Source organism: Dama dama, chromosome 11 (genome assembly GCF_033118175.1).
Source record: "Dama dama isolate Ldn47 chromosome 11, ASM3311817v1, whole genome shotgun sequence".
Lineage (NCBI taxonomy): Eukaryota > Metazoa > Chordata > Mammalia > Artiodactyla > Cervidae > Dama > Dama dama.
Window position 1 is genome coordinate 76,237,351 of NC_083691.1, and position 25,833 is coordinate 76,263,183.

At 43.5% G+C, this 25,833-nt stretch overlaps 1 long non-coding RNA gene across 1 annotated transcript in view; it reads left to right on the top strand.

Moving 5' to 3' along the window:
• Positions 1 to 13,703, top strand: part of LOC133065584 (uncharacterized) — a 55,832-nt gene extending 42,129 nt beyond the window's left edge. Inside the window, exon 3 of the long non-coding RNA XR_009694913.1 lies at positions 13,061 to 13,703. This is a non-coding gene — a long non-coding RNA (uncharacterized LOC133065584). The remainder of the gene's footprint in view (positions 1 to 13,060) is intronic.
• Positions 13,704 to 25,833: the final 12,130 nt, after the last annotated feature.

Below are 25,833 nucleotides of genomic sequence, written 5' to 3' on the forward strand. Positions count from 1 at the left end.
TTGTGTGGGGCCGAATTCATGGTAAGCATTTAGCAATTACTTGGACTGACCTGAACTGAAACCATTGCCTAGTCATAGGCAATAATACAACATGATTTACATCTCCAAGGGTAGATGAAGAATGCTTGGGAGTGGTTGAACTCAGAGCTCCTCTAATGATCTGCAATAATAACATAGGGAATTATACTAGTCCCCAGAGAGTTGCCTTGAAAACTCCCATACCTGGGCCTAGTACTGGGGCATCGTCCCACCCCCTGTTTTCAATGTACTTTATGTCAATCCACTCACAGAACCTTCATCGGGCTTGGCCATCCTGAGCTAGTATGTTTCTTCCCCAGTTCCTTTATCATTCTCTCTCTTCATGTGAAACCTTCCTCATCACTCTCTGTCATTCCCATCTCCTTCTCCTGTGACTTCCCCAGATTTTATAGAAAACACGTCCTAACTAAGCATCTTCTTCCCCTTCCTGACTGGGGAGAGAAGAAATTTTTCTTTTCTTCTTGTGCAAATTATTCTTCTCTATTCAAAGTGATAATTACTGAGTTCAGTCCACTATGCACTTGATGTTTCATAGGTGAAGATACTGATGCACTTAATTCCATCTGAGCCTGAGTATAGGCCCTGTGCCTTCCTCTTGGTTCTCTGTTTGAATATCTGCTTCTCTATATCCACCCCAATGAGAATGATCTTCTCGGAATGGATTTCTTGGGACAAAGATGTCCAGTGTATGTTCTCTGTGTCTCTGTCTTCTCTTCTTTGCCCTGAGGAGTTCATCCTCCTCCTGTGGAGTCTCTGTGCACCCCATCTTCTTCCTTTAACTTTGCAAATTAACTCCTAAGAAAGGCTCTAATAGGAACTATGTGCCTGCATGCTAAGTCACTTCAGTCGTGTCCGACTCTGTCCAACCCCATGGACTGTAGCCCACCCGGCTCCTCTGTCCATGGGATACTTCAGGCAAGAATGCTGGAGTGGGTTGCCTTGCTCTCCTACAAGGGATCTTCCTGACCCAGCGCTCAAACCCATGTCTCTTATGTTTCCTGCTTTGGCAGGAGGGTTCTTTACCACTAGCACCACCTGGGAAGCCAAGACCCAAATACATTGCTTACTTCTTCAGTGGCGAGGTAATGGAGGGACAGGACAGATCCAATCAATTGACTAAATTCCAGGGAGCCATACCAGAGATGGGATGCAGGGGAAAGTAAAAGTAGGAACGCTTTAGCGTAAAGGCCTCCCTGGTACCCCAGAAGCTCACATACTTAGCCAAATACTCTTTCAGGTGCCTTGCAAAGCTGAGCTGTCCTAGACCTGTTTTGAATAGGCAGAGCTTCAACCAAGTCTGGGGCATTTGTGTAGTCTTGCAACAGAATCAATCAGAACTTCTAGAGCCTGGGTGCCTCACTTTGCTGATGAGGAAACTGAAGCCCCAACAGAAGTGACAAAATAGTTCATCAATTGATGAGGGCAGGACCAGGCCCTATAGAGCCCTGATTTCTTGATTCTCACTCCAAAGTTTGCCGATTATTTTCATGTCTCCCATTTTCATGACCATGCTCGACTGCTTACTCTTACAATCATTTTTCTAGTTCCACAGAAGAGTCCTGTAGTTATATTTATTGAGGTAGTATTAGATTTAGAAAATAACTGTGTGGAGAATTGACATTTTTACAGTGATGAATCTTCCAATCTAAGATTATACATGCCTTTCCATTTTTCACGTCCCTTTTGTATGTTAAAGTTTTCTTCATACATTTCTTATGCATTTTAAAGGTTGTTCCCAGCTATTTTATATTTTGGCTGCTATTGAAAATACCTATTTTCTTCCACTGTAACTTCTAACTGGTTGACATTTTTGTGCACAATATAAAAGCTATTGTTTACCATACATTAACTTTGTAACTGGCTTCTCTTTTGGGTTCTTGAAACCAATTCCAGTGTGTATGTCTCTGTATATGTGGGATGCTTCCCCACATACCACCAAGCAATTCTCAGATACCAGCACAGTGTCAGAGAATTCAACCTAGTACTGACTACCTAGAAAGTGAAAGTCACTCAGTCGTGTCCTACTCTGTGCTACCCCATGGACTGTACAGTTCATGGAATTCTCCAGGCCAGAATACTGGAGTGGGTTCCCTTCTCCAGGGGATCTTCCCAACCCAGGAATCGAAACCAGGTCGTCCTGCATTGCAGGCGGATTCCTTACCAGCTGAGCCACAAGGGAAGCCTGATACTACCTGGAGACAGCATCAAATTCTACAGGTTGAGGGGTCAGTCTTATAAGGCTTCTCCCCACCCCCAACCTCAAATGCCAGTGCAAGCCCAGGATGTTACCTGTGCTCCTGTCTTAATGGCTACAGATTGGAGGTTTCCATGAACTTTTCTCCGGGCTCAGACACTAGTTGCAAGTTTAGGTTGTCACCTGTGCTTCCAACTGACTGGGTATAGATTGGAGGCTTCCATAACCTCCTCCTCAGGGTTGATTAGTTTGTTAGAGCGGTTCATAGACTCCAAGGAACATTTTACTTATTAGATGACAAGTTTATGATTAAAAAAAAAAATGTAACTCAGGAACACCTGGATGGAAGAGCATAGGACGAGATCTAGGGAAAGGGGGCACAGTTTCCATGCTCTCTCTGAGCATGCTTGTCCCCCCACATCTCCATGTGTTCATCAACCAGGAAGCTCTGTGCTTTAGTGTTTTTACTGAAGCCTCATTACATAGTTACGATTGATTAGGTTGTTGGCCATTGGCAATGGATTCAGCCTCCAGCCCCTCTCCTCTCCCTGGAGGTCACGTATGGGATGGAAAGTTCCAAACCCTTAATCACAGGGTTGGTTCTCCTGGTAACCAGTCCCCCATCCTTTGGTGAGGCCCATTAGCCACCTCATTAACATAACAAAAGATACTTTTAGGATTCTAATCACTTAGGAAACTCCAAGGGTTTTAGGAGCTCCATACTAGAAATGGAGGCTTCCCAGGTGGCTCAGTGGTAAAGGATCTGCTGCCAAGCAGGAGATATGGTTGATCCCTGGGTTGGGAAAATCCCCTGGAGAAGGAAATGGCAACCCACTCCAGTATTCCTGACTGGGAAATCCCATGGACAGGAGGAGCCTGGTGGGCTACAGTTCATGGGGTCACAAAGAGTCAGAAACTACTTAGTGACTACACAACAACAGTAGTACTAGAAATGAGATGAGGATCAAATATATATTTCTTATTATAAACACACTATTGCAGCTTCATTACTAAATTCTGTTTGCAGCAGTTTCTCAGTTGGTTCTCTTGGGTTTTTAAGACATACAATCATGTCATCTATCAGTTCAGTTCAGTTGCTCAGCCGTGTCCGACTCTTTGAGACTCCAGGGAGTGCAGCACGCCAGGCTTCCTTGTCCATCACCAACTCCCGCAGCCTACTCAAACTCATGTCCATTGCGTCAGTGATGCCATCCAACCATCTCATTCTCTGTCGTCCCCTTCTCCTCCCGCCTTCAATCTTTCCCAGCATCAGGATCTTTTTCAATGAGTCAGTTCTTCACATCAGGTGACCAAAGTATTGGAGTTCCAGCTTCAGTATCAGTCCTTCCAATGAATATTCAGGATTGATTTCCTTTAGGATGAACTGGTTGGATCTCCTTGCAGTCCAAAGGACTCTCAAGAGTCTTCTCCAACACCACAGTTCAAAAACATCAATTCTTCGGTGCTCAGCTTTCTTTATAGTCCAACTCTCACATCCATACATGACTACTGGAAAAACCATAGCTTTAACGAGACAGACCTTTGTCGGCAAAGTATTATCTCTGCTTTTTAATATGCTGTCTAGGTTGGTCATAGCTTTTCTTCCAAGGAGCAAGCATCTTTTAATTTCATGGCTGCAGTCACCATCTGCAGTGACTTTGGAGCCCCCAAAAAATAAAGTCTCTCACTGTTTCCATTGTTTCCCCTTTTTGCCATGAAGTGCTGGGACCAGATGCCATGATCTTAGTTTTCTGAATGTTGAGTTTTAAGCCAACTTTTTCACTCTCCTCTTTCACTTTCATCAAGAGACTCTTTATAAATCATGATAACTTTGTTTCTTATTTTCAAATTTTATACCTCCAACTTCTTTCTGTTGTTTAAGTTTATTGGTTACTCTCTTCAGAGCTTATTAAATAGTAATAAGAATGGACATCCTTGTCTTTTTATTTAACTATCTATAATGGAACTGTTTTTATTATTTTCCCTTTAGGCTGGTTATAGATTGGAGGTTCCCACCTATTAAGGGAAGATGCTAACTTTTGGGAAAGATATTTTGTCACACCAAGGAATCCATCTATTTCTCTGTATGATCAAGCTACCCAAGATGGCTGTTCTCTTGCTCTCTCAGTAAATCCCCTGTCCACATAAAAACTTCTACATAAATGTTGATAGCAGCATTATTCACAGTAAAAAGAGGAAGCAACTCAAATGTCCAACAGTGGATGAATCAATAAAATATACTATGTTCATACAATGGAATATTTTTCAGCAATAAAAATAATAAAGTATTGATACATGCTACCATATGGGTGGACCTTTTGCTAAGTGAAAGAAGCCAGTCGCAAAGGACCACATATTTACATGAAATACCTGCAGTAAGCAAATCTATAAAGACAAAAAGTAATTAGTGGTTACCTAATTAGGTCTGGGAGGGTGGAGGAAGGGAATTTGGGAAGGTGATGGGTAAGAGGTATAAATGTTTTTCGGAAGGGTAATGAAAACACACTAAAATTGACTGTCCAGTCCAGTTCAGTCACTCAGTTGTGTCCGACTCTTTGCAACCCCATGAACGCAGTACACCAGGCCTCCCTGTCCATCACCAACTCCCGGAGTCCACCCAAACCCATGTCCATTGTGTCGGTGATGCCATCCAACCCTCTTATCCTCTGTCATCCGCTTCTCCTGCCCTCAATCTTTCCCAGCATCAGGGTCTTTTCAAATGGCTGTGGTGGTGGTATATATACCACTCTGTAATCTAAAAGCCATTGAACTGTGTACTTTAAATGGGTGAATTATATAGTACGTGAATTGTAGTTCAATAAAGCTGTTTAAAATTGTGCATGGGGTAGGTTTTGCATCTAAAGTGCATGTATGTGTTACGAGGAGGGTGATCCTAGAACGGGTGTAATAGGAGAAGTGGTGGAGAAATAGAGGAGTCCCAGCTCACAGAGAGGTGAAGGACACTACATGTCCAGTTAAGAAAAAAATAGGGCAATGGTTGCACATAGACGTCTTAGGCACAGTGCCCTGGCCAATTGATAGTAGCTACTTGCTTTGCTGCTCTGAGGAGTCTGAATCTCAGGAGCTTCAGGAGCAAAGATGCTACAACTGACTATCAATATCTGTCTGCATAATAATGTTAGCTTACCTAGTGGTTCAGCAGTAAAAAAATCTGCCTGCAATGCAAGAGATGCAGGTTTGATCCCTGGGTTGGGAAGATCCCCTGGAAAAGGAAATGGCAACCCACTCCAGTATTTTTGCCTGGAAAACCCCATGGGTAGAGAAGCCTGGCAGGTGACAATACATGGAGTCTCAAAAGAGTCCAATACAACTTAGCAACTAAACAACAGAAACAAAAATGTTAGTTATTGAATAGGACTTTTGTGCCAGGCACTGTCCTGAGTACCTTATATGCTTCATCCCATTTGGTTCTCGTCCATATTCTGAGGTAGGCATTATTATTATTTCTGAACACCAAAAAACTAGTGCTTTCAAATTGTTGTGCTGGAGAAGACTCTTTAGAGTCCCTTGGACAGCAAGGAGATCAAATCAGTCAATCCTAAAGGAAATCAACCCTGAATATTCATTGAAAGTACTGGTGCTGAAGCTGAAGCTTTAATACCTGATGCAAAGAGCGGACTCATTGGAAAAGACCCTGATACTGGGAAAGATTGAGGGCAAGAGGAGAAGGGAGCAGCAGAGGGTGAGATGGCTCAAGAGCATCACCAACTCAGTGGACATGAATTTAAGCAAACTCCAGGAGATGGTGGAGGACAGAGGAGCCTCACATGCTGCAGTCCACGGGATCTCAAAGAGTTAGACACAACTTAGCGATTGAACAATAAAAACAACAGTTTATAAAGAAGGAAAATTTAGCCACAACTGGCTCAAGATCATCCATCTGGTTAGTGGCAGAGTCGGGATTTAGGCTCTGGAAGTTTGACACCAGCATCCACTCTGTTACGCCCCACTCCTGAGAGCATGAGAGCCTATGTTTTCAATCTGCCTGCTGACAGGGGTCACTCTTCCTGGACATGATTAAAAGGGAATCTGGGAAGACTCATCTGCTTAAAAATCTTTCCCCACACTGTGCCTGAGGTCTGGAATCCCATGGATCTCACTTCCTGGGTCAGGGTTAGCTGTTCAGGATCCCCTGAGGGGAATTCCAGATTCTCAGCGAACGTCTTCCGGGGATTCACAGCCACCGACCCGTTGGGCACAGGGTCTCGGGGAGCAGAATGCCAGGGAAATGTCTGAGGGGATGCAGGCTGGAGAAAACAAGTTGTGCAACACACGCAACCCCCTCCCCCAACCCCGACAGTCACAACTTTTGGAATCTAGCGCTTCTGCTTGAGCTCCCATATGAGGAGTTCCTAAGGATGCTTTGGGCCTCCATGTAAACTTCCTGGTTCGGCTGATGCCTCGGGAGGCTACCACTAGACAGGAGCATGGTAGCCTGGATCTCGTTGTGCTTGGCTTTCCTGGTGACCTGAATGCACAATGCCATGTGCTTACTGTTTGTTATTTACAAGGCAAAGGAGACCTGCAGCCCCGACTGGGACAAACTTATAACCTCCCAAGGCCTGGCACCCCGTGAAGCTGCCTGCACAAGCCTCTCTGAGGTTCTTCTGCAGATAGTCAGTCATCAGCCAGCTGCCCCTGACCCCGGCAGAACTCCCCATGGGGGTTTGGGAGCTGCTTGCTCAGGGATCACGTTTAGCAGAAATCTGGCTCCCTGTCTTGCTCAGTACAGAATAAACCCTGATGAGCTCTGAGCCACCCCCCTCCCCCACCCTAAATCCAACAAGCTGTGCTACTGTGCTGGGGAGTGGGGAGGGGTGTCCTGGGCAGACATAGGCAGAGGTGGTGGTGTCTGTGGAGGGCCAAGGCAGGAGGGCATTGGTTGGCTACGAAACACGAGGAAAAACGCAACAAATGCAGAGAGAGGTGTGAGAAGAAACAAATGTGAGTTTTGTGGAACCTGGCCAACACAGGAGGGATTGAGTGGCTTCATACCCTGGTTCATCTCAAGTTGTTCCTAGCCTGTTCAGGTTTCTATCTTCTTCTCTGAGCTTACTGTCAGCATTACCTGGGTTTACATAGCAGCTCTACCACTTACTACTTGTGAGTCCTTGAGGAATTAATTCTCTGAGCCTTGGCATCCTAGCCTATAAATTAGCTGAAATGGCACCTTAGCCTAGCTCACAGTGTTGTTGTAAGGCTGAACGAGGCAATGCTTAAGGCACCTACTGCCGTAGGGGCATAGTAGGTGCTCAATGAGTGATGTATAGACATCAATAGATATTTTTAAATTTTATTTGCGACATAGAATTTTCACCATCTTAAACATTTTAGGCATACAATTTGATGGCATTAAGTACATTTATGTTTTGCAACAATCATAACTATCAATTTCTAGAACTTTCCATCATCCCAAACAGAAACCCTGTACCAATTAAGCAATAGCTCCCCATACTCCCCTTCCCCTTAGCCCCTGGTAATCTTAATCTATTATCTGTTTCTATGAATTTGTCTAGTCCAGATAATTCAGGTAAATGGGATCATACAATATTTGTCCTTTGGTAACTGGCTTACTTTACTCAGCATAACGTTTTCAAGGTTCATCCACATTGTAGCACATATCAGAATTTTATTCCTCTTTAACACAGAATAATATTCCATTGTATAAATATACCACATTTTGTTTATCCATTCATCTGTAGATGGACAGGTGTGTTGTTTCCGCCTTTTGGCTATTGTGCCTGTGGTATATATTATAGTCATGCATTAAAAAGAAGTCATTTAGGTAATCAGAGCATGGACCCTGGGGCCACACCGCCTGAACCCATCCTTTTATTATCACCCATGAGTCTTATCCTCTTTGTGCACGAATTTTCTCTCTGTGAAATGGGGAGACTAGGCCTTTCTCAGGGATCCTGTGAGAAGGAAATGACTCAGCACATGTAAAGTAGATGCAGTTGTTTCTAGCATCTGGTCATCATTCAGGAAGTTTAGCTGTTGGGAGTGGAAGCCTTTACCGACACCCCATGTATGAGACCCTTCTAGATGGATTGGTATTTTCTCACCTCTGGAAACTGGTGGTTGATATTAGAAAACTGCAAAATTCCCACGTGCTTGAAGTGAGTAGGTGACTTTGGAGATCACCTACTCAAACTTCCTCATTTTACCAATGGGGAAACTAAGGCCCAGAAAAGATGGGGACAAGACCAGAGTAACAAAGACAGAGCTAGAACCAGACACCTGCTCCCAGGAACCTTGGCCTTGACTTCACACCTAGCTTCACCAGCTTCTGTCCCCACGCTAGGTCCCTGTCTATGGATATCTCCCTTCTCCTAGTTCACACCAAGTGACCCAGAAACTTAAGGGATCACCTCCCCTTCTATCTGAGCTCAGTCACAAAGCCAGGTGTTTGCTGCATTCTGAGTACCACCTGCCCTTTCTCTTATCCACTTCTGCTTGGTTAGGGGGTGGAGACAAAGGGAGGGAGAGAGAGTATCAAAAATGTTTTACTTGAGAGGGTCCTTTTCAGTGAGAGATGGAGTGGACAGGGAGGAACCCAGGCCTGTCTGGCCCAGGGATGATACTGGTTTGGTTGTTTTTGGATTAGGTACCTGCACTCAGTCAGCGCATCTTTTCTTCAGCTGTTTGTGTTTTCTTTGTTCATTTTGTTGATTTTCTTAGGGGCTATTTTCAGAGGGTTCCAGCCTGCCTGAATCCTGCAAAGGGGGACAGTGGAGGTACAGCCCACACCTGGGTAGAACAAGTCAGACCAGGTGACTTGGTGGCCATGAGAACAAAAGAGCATTGCCTGTGAGGACAAAAACCCAAGAGGGAAAGGGACCAGATGCTAAACAGTTCCCTCCCCTGGATGGGCTTCTCTTGGAGCAATTTGATGAAAGAATTCTGTTTGTTTGTTTATTCTAAGGTAAAATCCCCCTTTTTTGAGGAATTAATCTAACATAAGGAAGCTGTGCCAACCAGAGTATGGTGGGGAGAGCTCATAGCTCCTGCTTGCAGTCTATTTGGGAAGGAATGATCAGGAAGGAAGGACTATCACAGCTGATGTCATAGGGCAGCTTCAGGGAAGAGAGGGGCAAGGGCACAGTAGGAGGGGCCACTTCCTGAATGCAGATGTAGGAGAGGGTATGGAGGGGATGGCAGATTTTGTAAACCTGGTGTTCATGACTCCAGGGTAATTCTCTGCCTCGTCCCTCTCTACCATTTTCTTCTCCTCCCCTCTTAGTTTTCCTAGTGTGCTAGTCATCACTGCAGAAAAGATTTCTTCAAATGCAGGTGGCATGGACTGGACAATTATTACCCTGCCCCTTCCTTATCTCCCATAGGGTACTCCAGATAGATTCACCTGGGTTTAAGTCTTGGAGGCACGAGTGGGTTCTAACTGAGGCGATGTGGTTGAGTCTGAGCGTTGGGCTGGGAGAAGCCTTGCGGGACAGGAGGTGGCTCAACTCTGTAATCCAGGCTGCCAGTGAAAACAAATACCCAAAGATGGGGCAAAAGGAGGAAGGAAAGGATCCTGCCCTGGGTGCAGCAGCTGAAAGTGAGAAGCTGATAATAGTGAGGAGGCCTGAAATGTACCCCATGGTAATAGAGCCATCTGGCACAAACCTGCTGGAAAAGGAGGCCACATCCGGGCACATTGTGCAAACGTGGGGTGCAGCCTTCCAAGTCAATAGTACAGTCCTAGTGGCCCCCTGGACCTGGAGGCTGGAAGGGCCTCTGATATGCAGGCCAGAGTGAGGAGGAGAACATCCAAGGCCATCTCTTTTTGACCCTGGTGTGAGAGAGGCTCAGCTTTTCCCCAAAGTCCTGGGGAGCTGCATTCTAGACTTTATTAGCTCAGATGGCAGGTTTGAGAGCTTTGTGGGCTCCTGAATGCATGGTGGTACCATCCAACCTTATAGTACTTATAGCTGGGCACTGTTCTGAGAGATTTTGTCTAAGTCACTTCACTGAGTATTCATAAGCCCTACAAAATAGGAGTTAGCTCCATTTTACAGATGGGGAAACTGAGGCATGGAAAGTGGGACAGAGCTGGGACTCAAACCCAGCAGTTCTGCTCCAGAGGACCCCTCACTGCTGGGCAGCACTGCTCTGTCACTCCACAGCTTAAGCCATAATAGAGATTTGGCCTTGATTGTCCACCAAGAAATCAAATGTTTTAGAGATGTGGCCTGTGGGTGTTTAGTTGGTGCAGGTGATGACATGCCATCAGAATTGACTGTCACCCAATATAGAGCAGGGTGATCGTTTTCTGGAGTTACCTGGAGATTTCCTGTGGGGCAGAGGACCATGTTGGCCTGATCATTCGTTCTTGCCATGGTATTGGCATCTAGGGAGCCCCCACCACTTATTAAAGAGGATTGAGGAGAACTGGAGAGCCTTTTCAGTCCCATGCCTCCCCAGACCTCCTCCTCCTTGCCAAGCACTAGCTGGTGTCCCTGGGGGCCCTTTGACCTGGGAATCAAGTTAAGCAATGCTCTCTGTGAGCCTTGCCCAGTGCTCAGCTTGGATTGCATTGGCATCAAGTCCCTGGCCAGGTCCCAGAGAGATATCTTGGGCATGGGACAGAGTTACCTCTGGGTATACAGAAGCTTACACTGTAGGTAATGGCAAAAGCTTTGGATGAAATGTCTAAACTAGCTTACCACCCTTTTGGTATTTCTCTTATTTTATGGATTTGTTTCCTTCACCTGTTAAGGATATGGTCTGCTTTAATCCCTGGTCCCTGAGGAATGAAAAGCCAGATAAGTTTTTTGTTTTGTTTGTTTAAAGTTTGTACTCCTGTCTCCTGTGCTGGGCTTAACTGCTCTTGTCACTGGGTCTCTAGCCAACAGGCCCAGACAGGCAGACTGGAGCTTCTAGTGATGCTTAGATCAAGATGCAATCACATTCTGATTTCAAAATATATTACAGAGCTACAGTAATCAAAACAGTATGGTACTTGCCTAAAGGTAGATATGGAAGAGAACAGAAAACTCAGAAATAAATCCTTGCATGTACAGTCAATTTATCTTCAGCAAAGTTTCCAAGAATATGCACTGGGAAAAGTATTATTATTAATAGCACTTACTAGACTTTTGACCAATGAAATGTACAAGAGAAGAAATATCATTCAATTCTTGATCAATCAACATCTATTAAACAATTATATAGAAAGAAGTATCCTTGGAGGCTTCCCTGGTGGCTCATTGATAAATAATCCTCTTGCCAATGCAGGAAATGCAGGTTCTCCCTCTGTCCAGGAGGATCCCACATGCTGTGGAGCAATTAAGGTTGTATGCCGCAACTACTGAGCCTGTGCTCTAGAGCCTGGAAACCACACCTACTGTGCCCTTGTGCCACAACTACTGAAGCCTGCACACTCTAGAGCCTGTACTCTGCAACAAGAGAAGCTGCCACAATGAAAAACCTGCACACAGCAACTGGAGAGTAGCCCTCACTTTCCAGAATGAAAGAAAAGTCTTCACAGCAACAAAAACACAACACAGCCAAAAATAAATACATAAAAATTTTTAAAAATTTAATAAATAAAGAAGTATCCTCATTTCCTTCCCTGTAGAAGTTAAGGAACTCTGAAAGGAAGACATACACACACGGGAAGTTCAATATCAGCAATAGAAATGTAACCATGCAACACAAGAAGGCAGTATTAAATGAAGGACTTGGGAACAGTTTGCACATCAAGCAGTTCATAGCATAGCTGATATAGCAAAGTGTATTCCTAACAAAGGGATCACAGCAAAATACATTGCCAGCATGACTGGCACTATGAAGAATTAGGTCAGGAGTTCAGAGAAGAGAACTGGCTGTATTTGTTGGGAATGGGTTTTGAAAGTGATGTGTCTGTAGTGGATATTTGCAGAGATTTGACTCCCCTGTGTCCATTCTCCTTTATTTTTGAAACTACTCTGATTTCTTTCTGAGAAGCACTCCTCCCCCTCCATCAGCCCAGGAACTGTAGGTAGGGTTACAGGTGTGAGCATCTACTTTCTTACTCTTTCCCCCAATAATAAGATTGGTCCGGGATGAATCTGTGATGCCAGCCAAGGAGCACATGCAGTGTCTGCTGGGGCTATTAAGAGAGAGGAAATTTCTCTTTCTCACTGGACTTGAACCTGGAGTTCACTTTCGAATGCAAACCTCTTTCCACCACAAACGTAGAGTCTGTCTAAGAGTGGTGCCAATATGGAGGCAGCAAAATCAAGAGATGACACCAGGTACTAGTGACTTCATACAAGCCCCTAAATCAAGCCATGCCTAAAGACACACCTATCCCCTGAACTTTCCATCTGTGCAGTCAATACATTTTCTTTCTACTTATATGAACTTGGGTTGATTTTCTTGGAACAGAAATCATATAGTTACAACGAAGGCCTTAAACTAGATTTGAGTGGATGGAGATGAATGAAGAGGGCAACCCAGGCAGTTGTTGCCATATGAACCAGGGTGGACAAGAGTAAGGGAGTAGTATCCATGGGCCTGTGTGGAAACCTACTGGGAAAGAGGGTCTTAGTGGACAGCATGCAAAATACCCTGCAAGAGAGCATGAGTTTTCACTTCTCTGGGTGCATTTATCTATGTGGACAAATCCAGTGGGATTACTGGGAAGTGTAATGTGTAATGGAAGGACAGAGATAAAGAAAAAGGAAGCTCTAAAAATAATGGAATAACAACACAAATGTTCACTGAACACTTTTACTACATGCTAGGCACTATGCTAAGCATTTCCCCCCATTTAATCCTTTCAACAGCTAAGAGTATTATTATTATTTCTCCATTTTATAGATGAAGAAACTGAGGCACAAAGAATTTGCCCCAAATGACCCACTCAACAAGCGTCAGAGGTGGAATTTCAACCTGCAAACCTAAGCTGACTAGATCCTGCGTACTTTACCTGCCCTCTTCTGCTTCAACAGATGTGGCCTCTGCCTTGGCGCAACCAGGGGACAGCATGGTGTTGAGGGATGGAAAGGCTGCAGCTGTTGCCAAAAGGGGCCATGAGAGAACGCAGAATTCAAATCGTTTTTTCCCAGGGCTGCTCCTGACTTGACAGTTTGTTCATAGGCCCTCAGTTTTTAAAACGTCTGTGGCTGAACAAATGCTCAAACTCTGGCTCCCCTGCCCTCAATTAGCAGCAGTCCTTGGGACCAGCAGGTGACTCCAGATAACTGCTCCCGGTCAGGTCTGACAAGGTCTTGGACCTGCTGGAGACGTGTAGAGGGGAGCAATCTTCTGAACAAGCTCCCCCGCTGGCCCCATCTCTCCTCCTCCCTGTCTCTTTCCGGCTCTGTATCTCCTTCCCTTCGATTGCCTCAGGAAAAGGAAAGAAGAAATGTTTTCTAAAAAAAAGTTTAATGAAACCAAACGCTTGTATTTCCATCTATTGACTTTGGATTTGTGCTTCTCCGGCCCAGCCATTTGGGACAAGTCTTTAACCACCTCTCTTCGCCCGACGGTCTAATGCAAACAGGCCATAGAAAAATAAACTTTCCCCCCAAATATTATCTTAGGCCTCATTTTATCATGCTTCCTTGAGCTGTCTCTGGGAAAGGGAAGAAAAAGGAATGTGGGTTTTAGTTTGGGCAGGGCTGGAGAGGGCTCCACCCCGCGCCCCCCCCCCCCCATTATCCCCAACATGGTGTGTTTCCCAGAGCACTCACTATCCATCCCGTTCCCATGAGGCCTCACTCAGGTCCATCTCTTCTCCAGTTCTTGTTCATTCACCTGTGATATGGGCTCCTAACACCTGTCTATAAGATTGCTGTAAGACAGGGGTCCCCAAACTGCAGGATCTAATGCCTGATGATCTGAGGTGGAGCTGATGTAATGATAATAGAAATAAAGTACACAATAAATGTAATGCACTTGAATTATCCAAAACCACCTGCACCCCCCAGTCCCCTGTCCATGGAAAAATTGTCTTCCACAAAACCAGTCTTTGGTGCCAAAAAGGTTGGGGACTGCTGCTTTAAGAGAGGTGGCAAACACAAGTACCTTTGGGACTCAGAAAACAGGGAAAGTATAAAACAAGGGGGAGGAGATGATGGGCTCTGCTTTAACTAGAAAGAAAGTGCCCCTTACCCAAATGGTCTTATTCAGCTTAAAAAAAACAAACCAAAAAGCCTAAAAAGCAAAAACATGCAAGCCAAAACAAAACATGGTCTGGGTTTGGGCTTCGGGCTATCTATTTTCAATTGCTCAGGGATTGTGACAGAATATTTAAAAGATGTGGCTTAAAATCCATATACCTCTAGGATGGGTAATTGTAACAATTTATCTTCTAAGTGGGAGAAAGGAGGACCTTTCCTCCTTGCAAGTGGGCTCTGATGGGGTAGAGAGATTGGGAGAAAGACTATGGACATGCAAAGCTGGGGGGAATTCTTAGGGGACCAAAAGCATAGTGAGAGAAAGCTGAGCCGATGGAGACCATCTTGGCCTTTATGATACATTTGTGAAATTTAGACCTTAGCAAATTATTTGGATGTGACAGAGCTTTGATCTCTGGAGGAAAAAAATCAAGCATTTACTGGCTTTCCTGTTTGAACTGTACCAGGAATAACCACATAGTAGGAGAAAGAAATTTCTGGATTAGAATTTCACCATTATGGAAACCCAGATAAATGAATCAATTTAGGCTGAATCTTGGAATCAAACATCAGTGGCTATTCATAATACAAAAAAATATTTTGTAGATGACTACATACATTTTGGTGAACAAACACACCACCAGCAATGAAGTCATCTTGCCAAAAATAATCAAATGCAAATTTGACTGATATATAGATCCAACTGGCAATTAGAAGAACTACAAGAGTCAGAGAAACACATAAGATAACACCAAGGGGACACAAGTCAAAAAATCTGCATTGTGGGAAAGTATGCAAATGATCCTCTTTTTCACCTTCACATTTTACTTTATTTGGAAACAGTACACATTCTTTATTTTAATATTTAAATATTGTGGTACTGTAGTGCATGCTAAGTCACTTCAGTCATGCCCAACTCTGTGACCCCTATGGACTGTAGTCTGCCAGGCTCCTGTGTCTATGGGATTCTTTAGGCAAGAATACTGGAGTGGGTTCCCATGCCCTCCTCCAGGGGATCTTCCCAATCCATGGATTGAACCCACATCTCTTAGGTCTCCTGCATTGGCAGGTGGATTCTTTACCACTGGCACCACCTGGGAAGCCCTGTGGTACTGTAGTAGAGACACACAACTATAACAAACATTTAGAAGTTAAATATAAGAAAATCAGCAAAACTGCTGCTAAGTCACGTCAGTTGTGTCCGACTCTGTGCGACCCCACAGATGGCAGCCCACCAGGCTCCTCTGTCCCTGGGATTCTCCAGGCAAGAATACTGGAGTGGGTTGCCATTTCCTTCCCCAAATCAACAAAGCCCTATGTAGAAACTCATATGCACACTTCAAATGATTCTGAGGTCTGGACATTCATACTCATCAGATTTATTGCCCCCTGAAAACAGGTGAACCTTGTCCAGAGATCATCCACAGGGGATATGATAGGACTAGTTTTCATTATAGAATATCCCCCATGGTGTGATCCAGATAACCACCACGGTGTGACTCAGATAACCACCATGGTATGATCCCTAAACTAGAGTCAGACACCTTTGGAGTGTGAAGTCAAGTGGGCCTTAGGAAGCATTATTACAAACGAAGATAGTGGAGGTGATGGAATTCCAGTTGAGCTATTTCAAATCCTAAAAGGTGATGCTATGAAAGTGCTGCAGTCAATATGCCAGCAAATTTGGAAAATTCAGCAGTGGCCACAGGACTGGAAAAGGTCCGTTTTCATTCCAATCACAAAGAAAGGCAGTGCCAAAGAATGTTCCAACTACCACACATTTGCACTCATCTCACATGCTAGCAAAATTATGCTCAAAATTCTCCAAGTTAGGCTTCAACTGAGAAGTGAACTAGTGAACTGGACTAGTACATGGACTGAGAACTTCCAGATGTTCAAGCTGGATTTAGAAAAGGCAGAGGAACCAGAGATCAAATTGCCAACATCCACTGGATCATCCAAAAAGCAAGAGAGTTCCAGAAAAACATCTACTTCTGCTTCATTGACCACTCTAAAGCCTTTGACTGTGTGGATCACAACAAACTGTGGAAAATTCTCCAAGAGATGGGAATACCAGACCACCTTACCTGCCTCCTGAGAAATCTGTATGTAGGTCAAGAAGCAACACCTAGAACTGGACATGGAACAATGGACTGGTTCCAAATTGAGAAAGGAATATGTCAAGGCTATATGTTGTCACCTTTCTTATTTATATGCAGAGTACATCATGCAAAATGCCAGGCTAGATAAAGCACAAGCTGGAATCAAGATTGCTAGGAGAAATATCAATAACCTCAGATATGCAGATGACACCATTCTTAAGGCAGAGAGCAAAGAGGAACTAAAGGGCCTCTTTGATAAAGGTGAAACTAAAGGTGAAAGAAGAGAGTGAAAAAGCTGGCTTAAAACTCGAAAAATTAAGATCATCCAGTCCCATAACTTCATGGCAAATAGATGGGGAAACGAAACAGTGACAAACTTTATTTTCTTGGGCTCCAAAATCACTGCAGATGGTGACTGCAGTCTTGAAATTAAAAGATACTTGCTTCTTGTAAGAAAAGCTATGACAAACCTAGACAGCATATTAAAATCAAGAGATATTACTTTGCCGACAGAGGTCCATCTAGTAAAAATTATGGTTTTTCCAATAGTCATGTGGATGTGAGAGTTGGACCATAAAGAAGGCTGAGTGCCAGAGAATTGATGCTTTTGAACTTCGGTGTTGGAGAAAACTCTTGAGAGTCCCTTGGACTGCAAGGAGATCCAACCAGTCTATCCTAAAGGAAATCAATCCTAAATATTCATTAGAAGGACTGATGCTGAAGCTGAAGCTCCAACACTTTGGCCACCTGATAAGAAGAGTTGACTCATTAGAAAAGACCTTGATGCTGGAAATGACTGAAGGCAGAAGGGGATAACAGAGGACAAGATGGGTGGATGGTATCAACAACTCAGTGGACGTGAGTTTGAGCAGCTCCAGAAGATAATGAAGGACAGGAAGCCTGGTGTGCTTTAGTCCATGGGCTCACAGAGTTGGACCTGACTGAGCGACTGAACAACAACATAGTTTTCACTATAGGTGATCCATTTAGAAGTCACCAGTCACTGTGCCTTGCCAGCTCCACTGTAAATATTAAGAAGGAATTTTGCATACTCTTTCCCTTTATAGCGCCTAAGGTCTCTGCCAAATGGAGTAAAGCTGAACCTGCACGTATCTTCTCGGTTAGGCAGCATAAATTAGTGAGGATTAAATTTCCTCCTGTTGGTAAAGATAGATGCTACATCATGATATCACAGATATTGTAGGCAACAAATAAATCCATCATCAGATAAATTTACAAGGGGAAAAGGGTGTACAGCAAATTTGTACATTAAGAGATAAAAAGTATTTTGAAAATAAAACTAAACTACAGTGTTGAGAGATGCATGTATGGTAACGATGCTATGAAGAATGGAAGGAGGTTATTATCATAAAAGGCAGTTAATCTGTAACTGATAGGGGATAGGGTGGGGCCTGTGGGGGGATGGGGCACCCCAGTCAGGAGCTTCTGGGGTAGCTGATAGACTTCTGTTTCTTGATTTAAGTAGAAGTTGCAAGAGTGTTCACCTTTCAATAATTTACTAAACTAAATGTCTATTTTCTGTATTTGTGTATTTTTCACCATATAAAGATTTTTGTTTTCAGTAGATGCCCCTGATTCTTTTTCTACCCCAATTCCGCTTCAATTTGGAGCCTTTTTGACTATTAGATGTCAATTTCTGGGTTCTGAATTCTGCCCAGTTCCCCATCCTCCTTTTCCTAGGTTCTGTCCGAATTATATACTGTATCAGTCAGAACGGGCTATTACGCTGCAGAAATGAACAACCCTAAGATCTCTATGGCTTGAAACAAAAGTTTACATCTTGTTTATGCCGTTGTCTATGACATCTTATCAGGGGTCTCAGGCTAACAGAGCAGTCACCTTCTCAGATCTCCTCAAGGGCTGCGCCAGTACTGACTGGCAAGCAAATGCTTTGGCGTGAAAGTGATATGTGTAATTTCTGCTCACAATTCATTAGCTAGAAATAATCATATGCAGTCACCCAACCACAGGGTGGGTGAAATTTATTGCTAAAAATGTGCTCAGAGATGGGTTGTAAACAACATTCATAAAATGATCCTTCCTTTTCATAGTTCTGATACATACACATTTTAGTTATCATGATTTAGTTAAATAATACCAGTCCCCAACAAAATGTTTCAGATTTGCATCACCACAGTGTAAGACTGTAATTGCATAAAATACAAATTACATTGCCCACTCAAAGACACAGCTCACTTTGTAAAAAATAGATGTTCATCATGATGTGATCACTAGCAGCGCTCCTTTCAAAGTCTGTCTGTGCTTGGTCACCATGCGTGAAGCAACCAAGCCTGTGAGTCACAGATACCGAGCCAGTGCTCTGGAGCCCACGAGCCACAACTGCTGAAGTCCACATGCCCTAGAGTGTATGCTCCGCAACAAGGGAAGCCTCTGCAATGAGAAGCCCACACAGCAATGAAGACCCAGGACAGCCAAAAATAAGTAAATAAATGATGGAAAAAGAGAAGAACGTTTTGCTGTCAATAAAGGCTTACCTCATTATTTTACAATCGGCATGAGTTGACAGATATTAAGCGACTGGGAAAGTTGCTAGCTCAGATAAGAGTGCTGCAGTGAAATTTGCACCCAAATTCTAAGAAAATGAACACATTCCAGAAGAAGTGACACAAAACTTCACCTTCATTCTCAGAGGCATTTCATAGCACTGCAAGAAATACTGCAAGTTGATCCAGATTTAGAAACAAGAGTGAAAATGCACCAAGGCATAGACAAGATGCTTGCTCCACAGCATCAGTTATACAATGAGAAAAAGAAGGCAAGAACTGTTCAAACTACTTTTGGCAAGTTTTTTTATAAAGAAATAAATCACAGTAATTTTCAATGTTTCTAATGTTTTAAATTACAGTGCAGTAAGAATAGCAAGGAGAGATAAGAAAGCCTTCCTCAGTGATCAGTGCAAAGAAATAGAGGGAAATAATAGAATTTCCCTCTAAAGGGAAAGACTAGAGATCTCTTCAAGAAAATTAGAGATACCAAGGGAACATTTCATGCAAAGATGGGCTCAATAAAGGACAGAAAATGTATGGACCTAACAGAAGCAGAAGATATTAAGAGGTGGTAAGAATACAGAGAAGAACTGTACAAAAAAGATCTTCATGACCCAGATAATCACGATGGTGTGATCACTTACCTAGAGCCAGACATCCTGGAATGTGAAGTCAAGTGGGCCTTAGGAAGCATTACTACAAACAAAGCTAGTGGAGGTGATGGAATTCCAGTTGAGCTATTTCAAATCCTAAAAGATGATGCTGTGAAAGTGCTGCAGTCAATATGCCAGCAAATTTGGAAAATTCAGCAGTGGCCACAGGACTGGAAAAGGGCAGTTGTCATTCCAATTCCAAAGAAAGGCAATGCCAAAGAGTGCTCAAACTACCGCACAATTGCACTCATCTCACACGCTAGTATAGTAATGCTCAAAATTCTCCAAGCCAGGCTTCAGCAATATGTGAACCGTGAACTTCCAGATGTTCAAGTTGGTTTTAGAAAAGGCAGGGGAACCAGAGATCAAATTGCCAACATCTGCTGTATCATTGAAAAAGCAAGAGAGTTCCTGAAAAACACCTATTTCTGCTTGATTGATTATGCCAAAGCCTTTGACTGTGTGGATCACAATAAATCCATGGCTGATTCATATCAATGTATGACAAAACCTACTGGAAAAAAAAAATAATAATAATAAAAATTAAAAAAAAATAAAAATAAAAATAAACTGTGGAAAATTCTGAAAGAGATGGGAATACCAGACCACCTGACCTGTCTCCTGAGAAATCTGTATGCAGGTCAAGAAGCAACAGTTAGAACTGACATGGAACGACAGACTGGTTCCAAATCGGGAAAGGGGTACGTCAAGGCTGTACATTGTCACCCTGCTTATTTAACTTATACACAGAGTACATCATGAGAAACACTGGGCTGGATGAAGCACAAGCTGGAATCAAGATTGCCGGGAGAAATATCAATAACCTCAGATATGCAGATGACACCACCCTTATGGCAGACAGTGAAGAGGAACTAAAGAGCCTCTTGATGAAAGTGAAAGAGGAGAGTGAAAAAGTTGGCTTAAAACTCGACATTCAGAAAACTAAGATCATGGCATCTGGTCTCATCACTTCATGGCAAATAGATGGGAAAACAATGGAAACAGTGACAGATTTTTGGGGGGACTCCAAAATCACTGCAGATGGTGACTGCAGCCATGAAATTAAAAGACACTTACTCCTTAGAAGAAAAATTGTGACCAACCTAGACAGCATATTAAAAAAGAGACATTACTTTGCCAACAAAGGTCTGTCTAGTCAAAGCTTTGATTTTTCCAGTAGTCATGCATGGATGTGAGAGCTGGACTATAAAGAAAGTTGAGCACTGAAGAATTGATGCTTTTGAATTATAGTGTTGGAGAAGACTCTTGAGAGTCCCTTGGACTGCAAGGAGATCCAACCAGTCCATCCTAAAGGAGATCAGTCCTGAATATTCATTGGAAGGACTGATACTGAAGCTGAAACTCCAATACTTTGGCCACCTGATGCGAAGCACTGACTCATTTGAAAAGACCCTGATGCTGGGAAAGATTGGAGGCAGGAGGAGAAGGGGACGACAGAGGATGAGACGGTTGGATGGCATCACCAACTCAATGGACATGAGTCTGAGTAAACTCCAGGAGTTGGTGATGGACAGGGAAGCCTGGTATACTGCAGTCCATGAGGTCGCAGAGTCAGACATGACTGAGTGACTGAACTAAACTGGACTGAGGCACAATCACATTTATTGTGCACTTTATTTCTATTATTATTACATCAGCTCCATCTCAGATCATCAAGCATTAGATCTCAGAGGCTGGGAACTCCTGCTCCATACCAACCCAGTCCTTGGATGTGGCTGTCTCTGAAGGTTCTCCTGGGTTGAGGGCAGGTTTCTAGAGAAGGGCTGATAGTGGCAGCACTCTTGGCAGTACTGAGGAAGGGTTAGGGAAAGTATCACAGCATCTGCCTACTGTAGGGAGAAGAGAACTTGAATAAAAATATTATAAAGATATATGCTTTAATTATTAGTCACAGCCTGCCAAGGAAAGATTCTATTGCATCTGCTTTGAAGAAGAGGTGAAATTAATGTAAGTAGCATACCAAACACTTATCTGCAAAAAAGAGGAACTATTCTCTCAAATTAATTTTTAAAAGCACCCATTTTCTTGGTACTTCTTAGAAAACTTTTTCTCTACGGTGAATGTCTATGGGTAATATTTGTATTTCAGATAGTTACATAGGACTTACTGATGTTCCGAGCATAGTGTGATACACTGTTGAAATGTTAGCCATTAAATTATTCTAACAGATCTATAACATAGGCATTACAGACAAGGAAACAGAGATCTAAGATCCAGCAAATGGTGGCACCAGGATTTGGACCCAAGTATCACATCTCTGGGCTTCCCAGATGATGGTAGTGGTAAAGAACCCACTGCCAATGCAGGAGACCCAAGAGACAGGGGTTCAATCCCTGGGTTGGAAAGATCTCCTGGAGGAGGGCATGGCAACCCACTCCAGTATTCTTGCCTGGAGAATCCCTTGGACATTGGAGCCTGGCGGACTAAAGTCCATAGGGTTGCAAAGAGTTGGACAGGACTGAAGCGACTTAGCATGCACACACACACATCATATCTCCAGAGGCTGTGCTTGTAGCCATTATGTTATGCTGGCTCTTGAATCCATTTTTTAAAAAAAAAAAAACATTTATCTATCTGGCTGCTCTGGGTCTTAGTTGCAACTCACAGGATCTTTGATCTTCATTGTGACATGCAAGATCTTTTAGTTGTGGCATTCAAACTCTTAGTTTGCAGCATGTGGGATCTAGTTCCCTGACCAAGGATGGAAAACAGTCCCCCTGCATTGGGAGCATGAAGTCTTAGCCACTGGACCACCAGGGAATTTCCCATTGTTTAATTTAGTAGACACTATATCACTGCAAATTAATTTAACAAGTATTTATTGAGCTCCTACTGGTTGCCCATGTCTAATCTTTGAAGAAAATAAAAATCTCTTCTCTAGGGTGATACAAAGAAGTAAAATAATAGCTATAGTAATATTTAATACTCACTGAATTTTTACTATATGCCAAGCACTGTCCTAACAGCTTTCCAAGCATCACATTCTGTAACTATGCTAAAAATTTAGTGCCTGCCCAGAAGGAGATTCTGATTAATAAGAAGGTGAGATAGAAAACAGTTACATAACTATATGTAAGAAATGAATGATTAGGAACCTTAACATGCCCGACAGGCTGTCACTAGGTGAAGTGGTTAGAGAGGGACCGGTAGGGTTCAGGTCTAGGGGACTTAAATCCTGGAAAGATTATAAGGTATCCCCCTGAATGAGTGATAGTTGCTCAGTCATGTCTGACTATTTTCGACCCCATAAACTGTAGCCCGCCAGGCTTCTCTGTCCATGGAATTCTCCAGGCAAGAATACTGGAGTGGGTTGCCATCTCCTTCTCCAAGGGTGTCCCTCTGAAGGTAATTAAATATAAGTACAACAATAAGCAACAAAATAAGAGTAAAGAAATACAAGAAAAGTTATGTTTTTCCCATGAAGATTATTTCAGTACTTTTGAAAGAAATTTTCTAGTAACAAATTCTTTACCAACAATGCTCTTAATTGTCCATGCTTTGCCGGTGCTAAATTTGGTGTGGTTGGCAGTTTGGGCAATCCAGTTCTAGAGAAAGAGGAGTTTAATGTGGATCTGTAGAGCCAGCAATGTTGAAGAATGGATGGGACTAAGAAAAGAGAGAAAGAAGGAAAGGCTGTGCCTGGCTGGAGGGGCAGAGAATAGGGAGCCCTGGCCTTTCTGGAGCATGTGTTATATGCAGGGGAACAATTGGGCCAGGAGGATAGTTCAGGTCCATATTTTAAAGACCTTAAAGTCCTAGTCAAGGGTGTGTAATATATCCCATATGTTACGGGACTCTGTGGGAAACTGATGTAATTTTGTTCCTGTCATTGTTTTTCCTCCCCTAGATCTGAATGGCCAAGGAACTCAAAACCCTCTTGAGCAGAAGTCCCAAGTAGTGGGTACCTAGGATCCATGGTGATCCCAGTGGCCTTTGCCTATGCTGTTCTTTGACTCTCTGTAGCCCCCGTTTATCACCTGGGCCTTTCTCATTGCCCAGTTGCCCCTCTGAAGGGACCTCCCCAGCTCAAGGTTCTGGGCAGCTGCCCAGAGTTGGGGCTGACAGGAAGGGGCCCTAGGCCCCCCTCTGTCCTGCTACCCAGCAGTCCCCTGCTCTTGCCAAGAGGGGCCCATCGGGTAGAAACACGCCAGCCATCTTGGTTTCATCTTTCCCTCATTCCACCAAATGGTTAAAACACTTTATTCTACAAACACACAGCAAACAAATCCCATCTTGCAGCTGTTCTGACCTGAAGCTTGCCACAAGGCAGAAGAATGGCAAGAAGCATGGGGATGATTTTCAGTTCAGTTCAGTTCAGTCGCTCAGTTGTGTCTGACTCTTTGCAACCCCATAGACTGCAGCACACCAAGCTCTCTGTCCATCACCCACTCCTGGTGCTTTTACTGTGGTGCAGTTGAAGAAAAGGCCCAGGGTCTGGCTGTAGCATCAGATAGTAGAGACAGCCCCGAATTTTAAAGACCTAAGACAGCAATGTTATTTCACCAGCTCTCTTTCTCCTAGTGACAATGGCATCATAATTGCAGCTCAGGGCCGGTACCTCGCACAGTTTTCCACTTCGACAAGCAGTTTCAGCTGTCATCTTAAATGGCTATCTATTAAGAATTTTCAAATTATTGGTGGTTGCTTCCTTTTTCTGAAGAAAAAATTCAAATATTGTTTTTCTACCTTCATTCTACGCATTCAGGTCAAAGCCACTGTCTTCTCTCTTTGGTAGAAGGAAATATCCCAACCTGGCTGAACTCAGGATGGAAATGTTTGTGGAACTTTTGGTCAGTGCTTGTAAGAGGAACATGGGGCTGGAGAAACTCTGAAAACCCAGATGAGCTGGGTTCTGACCACCTGAAGGCCTGGTCCTGTGTACTTGTCCAGACGGCAAATTTTCCCCTCTGGCCTTGGTTTACCCTTTCTGGATTCACAATATGTTCCTGTCCCTCAGGCCTTGGCCCAACCCTTTCCACAAAGCCTTCCACAAGTCCCGCCAGGCCACAGTGACCTGTCTCTGCTTACACAACAGTTAGATTGGGTACAGCATAGTCCAGGATTTGGCTACATGATCTTACTGCTTAGCCATGAGCCTACTTTCCTTAAAAAGATGGAAAGCGTGATGAAGGCAAAGTCTATGTTTTCTCAGCAGTGGACTGAGTAGAAAGTGTAGGTGAATGAAATATAATTGTGTCAGTTCAAAGATGGCTCAGTCAAGGCCTTTCCTGAGTGCCAAGCTATTATTAGTAAGATGGAAATTTAAATAGCAGAATTCTTCCAGAGAAAGTGTGAAGGCAAGCAGCACATGCTTTGATCTGTCTCATGGAAAGAAGGAAAGTTGTGGCTGGAGGAGACACTTCAAGGCATTCAATAGAATCAACTTTTTTTCTCCAAGAGATTTATAATTTTGAACCAGATTCAGACCACTTGGAGAGAGAGAAGGGAGGCTGGATTATTTCTCCCCAGTCACCAAAGAAAACTAGCATGGCCTCTAAATATATGTGTCCAAATGTGTTTGAAGGTCACCATCCTATGAGCCTGCCCTGGCACTCACACCTCGTCATCTTGTCTGGTAGCTGTAATACAAACATAGTATAGTCTTAATCCCTCTTTTTAAAATGAATGAATGCAGAGGACGAATTGAAATGAACTAATCGAGGCTTTCCTCCCAGGAAGAAAATTATTTTGTTGAATTCTCTCTTCCCTGAAAGGGAAGCAAGAAGCTGTTTCTGGTGTTTATGTTCTCTATTCTTGATCATCTTGATAGTCCATGGACAGTATGAGTACCACTTGGAAGCTTGTTAGGAATGCAGAATCTTGGGCCCTACCCCAGACCTACTAGATTAGAGTCTGAACTTTAAAGAGATTTATATGCATTGCTCCATAGAACACAGAGGAAATAATCTAATGGCCTAAGCCTGGAGTTTGGAACTAAATCCCTACTGTGAATAATGGTATCTAAAAACCATCTCTTGAGCAATATCTTTATTGAAACCTAGGTTTCCCAAGTGGTGCTAGTGGTAAAGAAACTGCCTGCCAATGCAGGAGACAGGAGACATGGGTTTGATCCCTGGATGGGGAAGTTCCCCTGGAGAAGGAAATAGCAATCCACTCCAGTGTTCTTGCCTGGAAAATCCCATGGACAGAGGAGCCCGGTGAGCTACA